The following is a 12,031-nucleotide window of genomic DNA, read 5'->3' as shown; positions in this document are numbered from 1 at the left end:
CCATCATCTTGAAGATCTTCTTTACCCAGTGTTCATCTCTTGATCCTTGGGTGATCTTTTCTCAAGATTTAACCTTTAAGTGGGGATGAGTCATGGATTGATTTGCTGTAGAAACTAGTGTTCGATTCTAACCATGAGACCCACCTTTTGTTGAATCTTCAAGTTTGATTTTTGATATTTCTCGAAATCTCCGGACTCTCCGGTCCAATCTCCAGACTCTCCGATCCCATCTCCGGACCTTCTGGGTAGGTGTAGTTTTTCCGCTGCGTATTTGTGTTGCATTCTGTTGTGATTCTCTTTTAGAGGTGGGTTGGGTGATCAAATAGGAAAAGACCATCAATTTCGCAAAAAATTTGTTGAGGCATCTATTCACCCCCTAGTCGCTACTCTCGATCCTACGTTCTTTCACCTCGCCTTTCTCTCTGGGGACATGGGCTCCAACTTCCGTTTCTCATCAAAGACAGGTGCTGCAAGATTGGTGATGGTGTTGGAGAGGATGAGCGCGGAGCCCTTTCTCGGGACCACAGGGCGACGCCACAACGAGGTGGTTGAAGCATCCCGTTGAACACTTGGCGAGCGTCTGCTTAGGGAGGTTGGTGGCTGTGATGTGGGTGACAGGGTCAACATACTGGGGAGGAGCAGAGGCCGAGGTAGACGTGGATGATGTTGAGGGAAAGGTCGCAGACTCATTGAGGTTGGAGTTGTTGTCGATGTTGTCGCCGGTGGATACCTTGCTGTCCTCGGTGGCTATGGGCATGCTGATGAGGGTGTCACCGTGGGATGGAGCAGTGGCCAGCAACTCAGATGGCATCGTCTCCATCTCCAGCTTCAAGGGATTGGGAGCTCTCAATGCCATCTTCAACTTGTTCACGGATTCACACAACTTGTTGGTGAGCTAGGTCTGCTCGACGATCTTCTCCCACAGCGCGACAAACCGATCTTTGAACACCTCCTCTATGGCACAAACTCCACGGATCGAATGACCCTGATGCCAATTGTCACAGACCCGATCAATATAGCATCAAATCAACAACAACCTAGGGGTATATTGCAAGCTCATGTTATGTCTACAAGTTCATTGGGATACAAATTGAGGAGGGAAGGGATCTAAGGGCTGAGGAGAAGCAATATATTGGAGAGGAGCATAGGGTGGGAATGGAGAAGCTAGCACAGGGTAGGAGGATAGCTTGAGGAAGAAGGTGTGTTGTTCTCTTCTGTCCTTCGATGTCCTGTGCGGCTCCACCTTAGCTTCCTTTTGTAGCCCTTCTTCTGATGGCGTGGCCCACATGACAGCTGCCTGGTCACCCGAGCTAAGTCTGTGACAGCCCAGTTCATATAAGTAGTATCTTGGACTGATTGACTTATTTGTTCTCTGGGGAGTAGGTAAGACTTGTGCGACACTAGTATCGACCTGTTTCGTTGTGCTTCCTCCTCTTCGCCGCCAAGGACAGATAGGTTGTAGAGTCTAGTCATGCTGTTGGTTGCCCTCGCATCGTGTAATACAATTGGACGAGAAAAAAAAAGACAACTTCTAGACCCATCTAAGACATTGAGCTTTCCTATAAAAAGATGGCCTATCCAAATCTTCTGATCTATGACATCATCAAATTATGGAGGCCAGAAGTATAGATGAAGCTCAAAGATGCACATTGCTTCGGCTTCTTGCTTAGCACAACACATGCCGCCTGGAGAACTGGATTATAGATTCATGCATGCATACCAATCACTCCAGATATACGCATGGACAGTAGCACGCAAAGTATGTTGCTGGCGCAACATGCTAGGTAAGTACGAGAGAAGGTCTGCAAGATCACCACCAAGAAATAACGTATGGAGTACCCATGAAGCTCGCTTGATAGCAACTCAATCACCTATAAATTTCCTTGCATGAAACCATATACCACCATATCATATAGAGTTAACCACAACCACGACATCCCGTGACAACGTGCAGTCGAAGTGGCTCGTCTACGAGCATCGACTCCCTTGGCCTCCGCTGTCATTGTCCTCCTGCTTGCCGTCGCGACCGTTGCGATGCCTTCTGATAGGTCACCCAAGGCCTAGGGGCCGAAAAGGACCCAAAACCACTAAAGCCTTCATGACAAGCAGAAGCCCATGAAGGTCGAGTGCCAGGACTATAAGCTCTACCCTTACTGCGCCGGCAGGCCAATGGAGTGCCCTGCCACATGCCCTCAGCCATGCTACCTCGACTGCGCCTTCTGCAAACCCGTCTGCGGTGAGCATGCTTACTTCATCTTAATAGACGTACGTTGGTCGTATTGATTTGGTTGTGATGCATCGATCGCAGTGTGCCGGGGGCGTGCGGTGACCCACGCTTCATCGGCGGCGATGGCAACACCTTCTACTTCCACGGACGCAGGGACGCTGACTTCTGCATCCTCTCTGACTGCGACTTCCACATCAACGCCCACTTCATCGACAAGCGCAGTGACGGCATGGCCCGGGACTTCACCTGGATCCAGGCCATCGCCGTGCTCTTCGACGGCCACCGCCTCTACGTCGTCGCTAGGAAGACTGCCACATGGGATGACAATGTCGACCGCCTGGAGCTCACCTTGGACGGCGAGTCCGTACACCTCCCGGAGGAGGCGGACGCGAAATCCAGCGCCGTGCCGGCCCTATCCATAATCCTCACAAAGGCGGCGAATGGTGTTTCAATTTTACAAGGTCAAATCAGATAATATATATATATATATATATATATATATATATATATATATATATATATATATATATCAATATCAGTTTCATCATACATATAGCGATATCATTAGTGATAGTAGCACTATATCATATAAAGAAACAAATACTAGAATTTTTAACAGCAACGGAAGAACACTCGAACGAAATCTTTAGGCACACCATAGTATCATTTTTTACTATAAATAGTAAGGGTAAGCATGTTGTGTTAAAGTACATTTTAGCAACATTCTGATTAAATTGATTCCGAATTTACATGAATATATAAAAGCATAACTGCCAACATATATCATATAGGTAAACATGAGCATTTCAAAAGTATGTATGAAAGTACATAAGCTACTCATGGATACAAATGAATCAAGATTGATAGTTGACAAAGAGAGCCAATATAACACATGAACAATTGTTGAAACAAAGTTGTGGCTCTCAGAGCGAGTTGCCGAATTAACGGCCATCCAACACATACTAAGATGTTACCGATCAGTGTATCAAATCACCTCTAGAGCTAGGCCGAGCTACCCTAGTTTATGATCAAGTGAACAACTCTAAAAATCTAAAGCACAGTACTAGTCGGCCTCTGCAGAATACAGAGAGAGAGAGCCAAACACAGAGGACAGCAGGACGCCCAAGCCCACCAGGATCAGGCAGCAACAAAGGCAACCGAAGGTAACATATCAACACAAGGTGCCACAAGGTGGCACCAGATCAAGAGAAATATCCAAGGGCGCCCTTGCCAACAGGAACAGAGAACATCAAGTGCTCTTCAGAGTCACTGAGCCAACACAGAGCCACTGAATAGAAGGCGTCAAAAGACACACCACAGTGGACACACAGCTGATCAACATAGATTCCACTAGATCAATAACCGGCTACTACGGTCCAGCTTAAGAGCACAATTGATACACTAAACGTACTTAGCTCGCATTCATCACAGAGCAGAATATTGCCAATTCTAGCATGCATATACAATGAAATTAATGGAGAATCAAAATTGCACGCTAGAATGTAAAGGAGGGATTGGAACGAGCTTACTGTCCAGCAGGATGAAGATGGCAAGGCATGCAAACGCGCTGTCCCAGAAAACTGAGATTCCCCCTCTATGCCGAGGACAACTAGGAATAGCTTTTGGAGATACAATGCCACAGAGCCAGTTGCGAGGCACACCATAGCCGACACCCGAGAAGCAGAGAAGACCACAACAGCAAGAGTCCAACACTGGGCCAAGGTGAAGAAGCTGAACACTGCAAGCTATGGCGTGCACAAAGGCACAGCCCAGAAACCACCCAGCCGACAACACCACGGATCTCCTCACGCACACGCGCAGCCGGCAACCGAACCGCCGAGCACCAAACAAGCGGAAGGCGCAGCGCCAAATCCCGCACGAGGCCGGCGAGAGAGAGCCAATGGGAACTCGACAAAGATGAGCTCTACCACGTCGGTCGACGCCCCACCGGAAGAAGCTGGCACAGCCTCGCATGAGAGAGAGATAGAGAGAGAACCGTGGCCGTGAGAGCAAGTGGAGAGCAGCTAGAAGAATAGACCAGGAAGGAGCTCAAGTGAGTTCACCTGCATTTGAAGGGAGAGGAAGAGGCCTGGCATAAACCCCACGACGCCACAACGGTGCACTGAATCCGTCGGGCGGCGAATGGGCGACCGAGAAGGGCGGAGCCCCCCACGCGCCTCTGTGGCGGCCGTCGCCAGACCCCAGGGCACGGGCACCCTTTTAGGTTAGGCAGCCGGCCGGGTGGGCTGCTCGGCCTTTGGGCCTAGAAGCGGCCCACTCAGTTTGGCCTCATCCCCTCTTTTTTTTTCTTTTTAAGGAATTTGCTCAATTCAAATTTGACTCCAACTCAAATTCAAATTTTAAAGGAAAAACCCCTTCAAATTCCAACAAAGCACATATCATACTCAACAAGTGTGGAAAAGCATGACATAAGAGCTTAAGATAAGAAAGGGTTAACTCAGGTTTACTTCATCTATGCAATCCTAAACTAGGACTAAAAATAAATACAACATCCTATTTACTATATGTGACGACACTCACTCCTCGAGAATAATTTATTGAATTCCATCCGACTATCAAACTCACCAGGTATCCTACTATCTAGCTACTAACTCATGGGTTACCACCACCCAACTACCAGAACCAACAATCCAAGATCTCCCACTAATCATGATAAAGTACAAGCCTGCTCTTGACCATGAGCACGGCTGATATATCTATTTTACACTCTGCAGAGGTTGCACACTTTACCCATGAGTTGTGATTTCTGTGTTGCTTCACACTTCCGGGGTGTAGAGCTGATGTCTCACTACATGGCCTTTACAAAGTGCATCCTAATCTGTATACACCCACTAAGGTTTTACCACTAACACAGATTCTATTTACTGCAGAGACCCCCTCTTGTGCCACTCAACAGTCAACTAATGCATACAGAATAAGTAGAATATCTAATTAATTGGTCAGGTTTTACACATATAAGCCTCATGGTTACGCTATTATACCGGGTTACATGCTCCACAAACTGGTCCTTAGAATCCCAATCAGGTACTACCACCAACCTACAGTGCATACCTGCACCTGTGCATACTCGCACCATATCATACCACCTCTTGCTCAGAATCCCTATGTTCTATATTTCTAAAAAGATTACCAGAAAAGTTCATGTTCCATATACCATTAAATAGATTAACATTTAAACCACCTAGCTTGACAGCACAACTAAGCATTTCTACCCCCAACACCCAAACTACAACACAGGCGATAAGGAAAATCTTGGAAGAATATAGTAAACCCTAGTTAAGGGAATCATATTGACAAGCATGCAATAGAGATAAAATACACACTTTACTACAATGGGGTCAATATGATCAAGGACACCTGCCTAGATATTGCTCAATGATCTTCGTAAACTAGGTCATGGAATATCCTGAAGTCTTGACTTTGCAGATCATCGATTCTTCTAGACACATTGTACTCTACTTGTGAAAACATGCAACTAAAGCAAAACCAAATAAATACAAAATAAAACCCAATTTGCAAATCAAAAGGAAAGAATAAAACCCAATTTTTGATGAAGAAAGAACTGGGTTGACCGGATTTAACATGAAGACGATAGAAACTAGGGTTTTATCAGAGACGGACATACAAAGATGTCTGAGAATATTGACATGTGAGATCTTACATAATTTTAATATTGAATTCATATCCGATGTGCAACAATATGCGAGATCCTCATATCGAAGTCATACGATAGCCATCGAACTTATTAAAACAATACTTATAAATAATATAATGCTACATGATAAAATTAATTATCGGACCTGAAAGAGTACAGACCCCTAAAATATGATGAATAAGATGAATATCTGGAGTAGTGTTTGAATTTGGATGAAATTCACTGAAAAGAATTGAAGAGATAATTTGTATTTGAATTAAAAGGACTAGAATAGAATTAAATAGAAACTATAGGGGTTAGCATGTAAGAAATCATATAGAACAACTAGGTGGGAGGATCTTTCTACGAGAAGAAAAAGAACTCAGGGGCTATCTAGAAAAACTATCTAGAGAGAGGGATACATGGTAGAAGGGCTCTTTTGTATACATAACATATTGAAGGGGGTTTCCTTTAAAAGGACAAGAAAACGAGAGGGAGGAAGAGATACGTGCGTACAGGGGGAGATGGGATTGAGCCATGGCCGTTCCTGGTCGCGGAGGAGCTCGGCTATGGGGGTAGGGCATTTGCCGGTCGAGCTGGTGCTCTGCAGGGGGCAACGACTAGCTCCTTTGCCTTACTGGGTGGCTCCTCGGCAAGGCCACATAGGGCATAGGGCAAAGTCCGAGCATAGGCGGCGGCGCACTGCGACTGATGACAATAGGGTTGCGGAGGTTGGGGTTGGCAGGGAGGAGGTGCATCGACACCACACGACCTCGAGGAAGATGTGGCCGGTCTTGACTTGGGCGAAGATGGCACGGAGAGGCATGGCGACAACGAGATACGATCATCGGTGAAGAAGCTCGTTGCGCCGCTACTGTGGTGGACGGGGGCCGAAGGCGAGGTCGCAGGTGTTTCCTGGCAGTGGTGCGGTGCTCCAGGCATGAGGTCATGACGAGGAGCTCACCATGGGCGAAGATCAAGCGCGGTGGACGACCGAGACGAGGGGACCGATGGTGGTCGCGTCCGGTGGTTGGCGATGTCGGGGCTCCGGTGCTCATGTGGGACCGAGAAAGACAACTAGGGGGAGGGGTGAATAGGAGCCTCTCCAATTTCTTGGATAGCTTATCCCAATCTTTCACATGACGGCCCTCAAATAAAATTGCGGAAGCTAAACACAATGAGAAAAGAAAGTCACAAAGAAATTCTTTAAAGAAAACATGGCTCCTATGAATGGAATTGAACCCTAGGTTCTGCGAAACACCATTCTAACAGGAATAGCCATAAAATTTGCGACTAGAACCGAAAACACACAAATCTAGGCACCTGATGAAGAGATTCCCCAAGTCGATAGGTCTAGAGGCAATGGACGGTTCAAGACCAACTTGTATGAGATTCTTATGCCTCTAGCAACAAGAAGAATAACTCCAACAAGATGAAAATTTTTAACTCATCAACATAAACAAAAATCACAACAAAAACAAAAAACATGCAAATAAAGAAAGGAAGCCAATAGAGAGAAACTAGAAGGAAACACAAGCAGAAGAGCGAACAAGTTCTTCACTACTTGCAGAAGAACACCCTAATTTTGGTGGATTACAAAGTATTTTGCTCACAAAGCTCTCACCTAATACATTGGCAAAGCACTCCTATCTATCTCACTTCTAAAACTCTAGCACACACTCTCAAATAGGTAGCTCCAAAGGCTAGAATAGCCCTCTCCCTCTATTTATAGGCCTTGGAAACTTCCTTAGCCCCTAAGTTTGTTCCTTTCCTGCCCCCTTCTTCCAATACACTCCTACCTACCACCGAGGGTATTTTTGTCCAACTCTTTCCTCGTCCATTGAACAACCGTGACGCCTTTATGACGTAGCTTCATCTCAACACAAGCTTCGCGATGATACCACGTACACCCCCTTCCCACGGTTTTGAGGCCAAACTGCGAAACCGCCTCACACACTTCTCAAAGCGTGACTCACCACCACTTGCTTACACCTTAAGCAAGCCTCATGATGTCGATATGAGTACTCTGTCTTGCGATCTCTCCCGCCGACAAGTCTCTCCCACTCTCGATCCTTTGAGCCACCTTGTAACTTGCACCAGCATCCTTTTTGCTTGACTTTATCAACATGTCGTCTTCATACACATTCTCACGTTTTGCTTAATGTCCACGTGTACAGCTAGGATAACCCTTGACTCCGCACGGCCTGCTTGATTGTCCAGCATCAAGCAACACTCTTAGTCCTGATCATCCCGCTGTCGACCGCCAAGTTGCATCTGTTACCTGCACATCATCAGATAAGCACACACGTTTCTCCAATTCTATCTTTAATTAGTCAAACTCACAAATCTCTATTAAAAAGCTCATCACAAAGAGAACACCGGATGATCCAGTGTGTACAGCCTCTAAATACCGGACCATCCGATGTGTACAAGTCCTGTATCTTCTAAAATCCATCTGGAAAAAGCTCCTGTGAAACCTCTGGTGTTCGCACCATCAATCACCGGACTATCCAGTGTGCACAACTACACCAGATAAGCTATTTTACAACCTCTCCTAGAAAACACTCCAGCAATGCCTCCGGTATGCACATCCTCAAGCATCGGACCATCCAGTGTGCTTACATATCCACACTTCTGAAAACTTTCTGGAAAACAGTATGATGAACCCTTCGGTGTTCATCACCGGACCATCTGGCGAGTTCAAACTCATTTTTGTGAAGATATTCTGGTGTATAGTCACTTAAACACTGGACAATCTAGTGAACACATCAATCTTTACCTCTGAATTGAAATGCTCCGATGTGAACTCCATCTAAACACTAGATCATCCGATGAGATCAACTTTCCTCACATCGGACCATTCGGTGAGTGCATTTTTCCTGGCACAAAGATAGAAAACTCCAATTCCATTTTTGTCTCGAACTTTGGTTAGTCTTAAACATAGACAACAACCAAGTTTATGCAATACCAAAAATCATCAAACCAAATCAACAACATTATCCATCACTCATCACATATAAACAAAGGCTCATTTCAACTTGGTTTCTTAGCTTAGAAACACCAGGGAGGTTAGGCCTTGATACCGCATGGCCACAGTGAAGCTGAAGGTGGCATCTGCTTGGCCAGAGGCACAATGACAAGGCGACGCAACGAAGCTCAGTGGTGGCTAGCGGAGAGGTATGCGGCATTGACGCAAAGGCACGGGAGAGATAATAGGAGTGGCGGGGCGAACTGCGAAAGTGCAAGAGTTAGGTCGACTACGGTTTAGATAGAGGGGGAAAATGTGGTGGCAGCGCGGTGGCAATTTCAGGCGGCGATTGCGCGCGAGGCGGGAGGAGGGGGATGACGGGTGGGACTAGGGAGAGATGGCCATGCCTAGGTGGGGGTGAAGGGTGGGGCTGGGTTTAGATAGGTTTCGTGCTGGGCTTTAGATAGGTTTGGGTCCGGCTAGATTTCGGATTTTATGAATTAAAGCATTTTTAGAAAAGCAAATATAGCCAATAAAATCCAAATACATAGCAAATACACTCAAATAAATCCAAAATTTTTTAGAGAGGCATTTTGTAAAGCTTTGAACTCAAATAAAATATTTTATCACCAGAAATAAACTCTTTTTTAAATACCAAAAATTTGGAATTGCTTTTAGATAAATAATAAAATGATATTCTATTGTTTTAAAATGTTCACATCCCAAAATTGAAATTTTAGGGTGTGACATTGTCGTGCTCGACTGCAAGTTCAAGATCAGGGAAAATGTTGTGCAGATCACCGATGAGTCGAGGGTGCACCGATATGGTGTGGCATCGGATGATTGCCACGCGCACCTTGACCTGGCCGTCAAGTAAGACACGCTCACAGGTACTATGCACAACGTGGTCGGTCAGACGTACCGCTCGGACTACATGAACCAATTCAATGTCAAGGCCTCCAAGCCGACCATGGGCGGGGAGAACAACTCACCACTTCCAGCATGTTCGCAGACTCGCGGACTTGGTCGGCATTTGATTGTTTTCAGATTTAATTGTCGCGATTTGGGTGGTCGGTATTTGCAACACCAACCACCCTGAGTGTAAAATTTCTCTTTTTTAGTTCTTCCTGCGTAGATTGAATTTGCATTTGAGATTTTGTGAGCTTACTACTACCCATTGTATCACCCACCTCTATGATTTTTTTTTGAGAATTTATTGTTGCTATTTGGTCTATAAATGAAGCAAGGTAGCATCTCAGAGGGTGGACGATATCTGAGATACAGAGTTACCGACCACCCTGACTTTCCAATCTCTTTTCTAGTTCTCCCTGCACATCTTGAATTTGAGTTTGAAATTTTATACCGTGCTTCTCCATAGCATCACCCACCTCTGCATTTTTTTGCAGATTTTATAGTCGGGATTTGATTGAGAAAGAAAGTGGAATAGGTTATCAGGGGGTGGACAGTATTTGAAATACCGACCACCCTCGATTCCGAAGAATGTTAACCAATCAACGCCCTATGCGAAAAAAGCTCATTAGTGACAGGTGGTAATTGTAATTAGTGACGGTCCCACACCCGTCACCCCAAACACATCACTAATGAGAGGTCATGAACATGCCTCTCATGTGCTAGGGAGAAACACATTAGTGACGGTTTATGGGTTACCCATTGTTTATGTGAACAGCTAGGGTGATAAAGTTACCCGTCGCTTATGTATATGTCATAAGTGATGGTTAATGGTCTTCACCTGTCACTAATGTGCGTCTCCTATGTACTGGGGAAAAACACATCAGTGATGGGTGACGAAGTTACCCGTCACTTATGTATAGGTCCTAAGTGACTGATAATGGTCTTCACCTGTCACTATTGACCTCACCCCCCCCCCCCTGCAGGTTTCTCCTGTTTCCTAGCTGCATCCTGTAGCATAGCTAGGATTTGGCAGCCATCTTCTTCGTGCAAACAACAGCAATGCATCCATATCCATATCAACAAACACACTTATATAAGAACTCACTTCATCACAGAATCGCAAAGTTTACAAAGTTTCAATCAATTCATCACAGAATCATAAGTTATAAAGTTATAATCACTTTATATTACATAAGACCACACGACCTAGGGTTCCTACAGTGGAACTTGTTGTGTGAGTTGATAACTTCAGACATTATAAACTCATGACCCGTTGTCAGATCCTCGGGAGTGCACCATCATAGAAAAACAAGCCTCATAATCCTGCATAATTTGACGTCTAATCAATATCATGTTATCATGAAATTAAACTAATTACTGAAATTAGTTATGAATAATCTTGTATTGAACTTACATTGGGGGATTTGATATCCTTTGCTAGGATCGTGAGTAGGAGCATGTTGTATGCAACATAGAATCCACAAGCGTTGCCTGGTGGTTATTGGTCGCATTGCAAAAAAGAAAATTTATTGTTTGATCAAAAGGAAAAAATAACATCAAAGAGCATTTGGTAATCTGTTTGGTAGCATTTACCTCGAACTCAGTCTTGTGTGTCAGTCTACAACAGTCTTTCGAGTTGTAGTCAGGACCAGCTCGAAGGTACTTGTCAAAAGTCTTACATAAAGAGAGATCGATTAGGGAACATTTGAATGTTAGAAAACTTAAATATTGAAACTTAGCTAGGTAATGAAATTCTCCAGGTTTGCCTTTTGGTCCTACTGGTCTTGATGAGTCGAGGTACCACACAAAGTTCCACTTGAGGCAAATGACCAGTAAGATCCAATAGCCACCGATATTGTGGGCGCCCAACAAGTAGATCATTTTGGAATAGTGTTGCATTATCTTGGCAACATAGTTCACAGTGTAGTCACCATGTGCTTTGATGACTAAGACTGAATGGTCTCAAGGCCAAGAAATCCGATGGGCTCCTTCTTCTTCATTTCTTTGATCAAGTGTCTAGAAACAAGAAAATAGTTAGATTCAAGACTTAGTGATATTAATTAATGAATGTCCAGTTTTAAAGGACTTACAATGTAAAGATCCGTAATAATGATACGCCCATGACATCAAGGTTGAAGAGGTCACATAAGTCATTCAAACACACAAGGAAGTAGTCGTCATCAGTTAAAAAGTGACGTTGTTTGTACTATACGACTATGGATTGAGCCTTAGTGTCTCGACAAGTCTGCATGTAATAATTATGCAGGTT

At 44.7% G+C, this 12,031-nt stretch overlaps 1 pseudogene; it reads left to right on the top strand.

Moving 5' to 3' along the window:
- The first annotated feature begins 605 nt into the window (after positions 1 to 605).
- LOC133900292 (uncharacterized) lies at positions 606 to 9,990 on the top strand (annotated as a pseudogene).
- Positions 9,991 to 12,031: the final 2,041 nt, after the last annotated feature.

The sequence above is a fragment of the Phragmites australis genome, chromosome 19 (genome assembly GCF_958298935.1).
Source record: "Phragmites australis chromosome 19, lpPhrAust1.1, whole genome shotgun sequence".
In the NCBI taxonomy this organism is placed as follows: Eukaryota; Viridiplantae; Streptophyta; class Magnoliopsida; order Poales; family Poaceae; genus Phragmites; species Phragmites australis.
The sequence above is the reverse complement of the archived record's forward strand: the minus strand, read 5'-3'. Positions and strand labels throughout refer to the sequence as shown.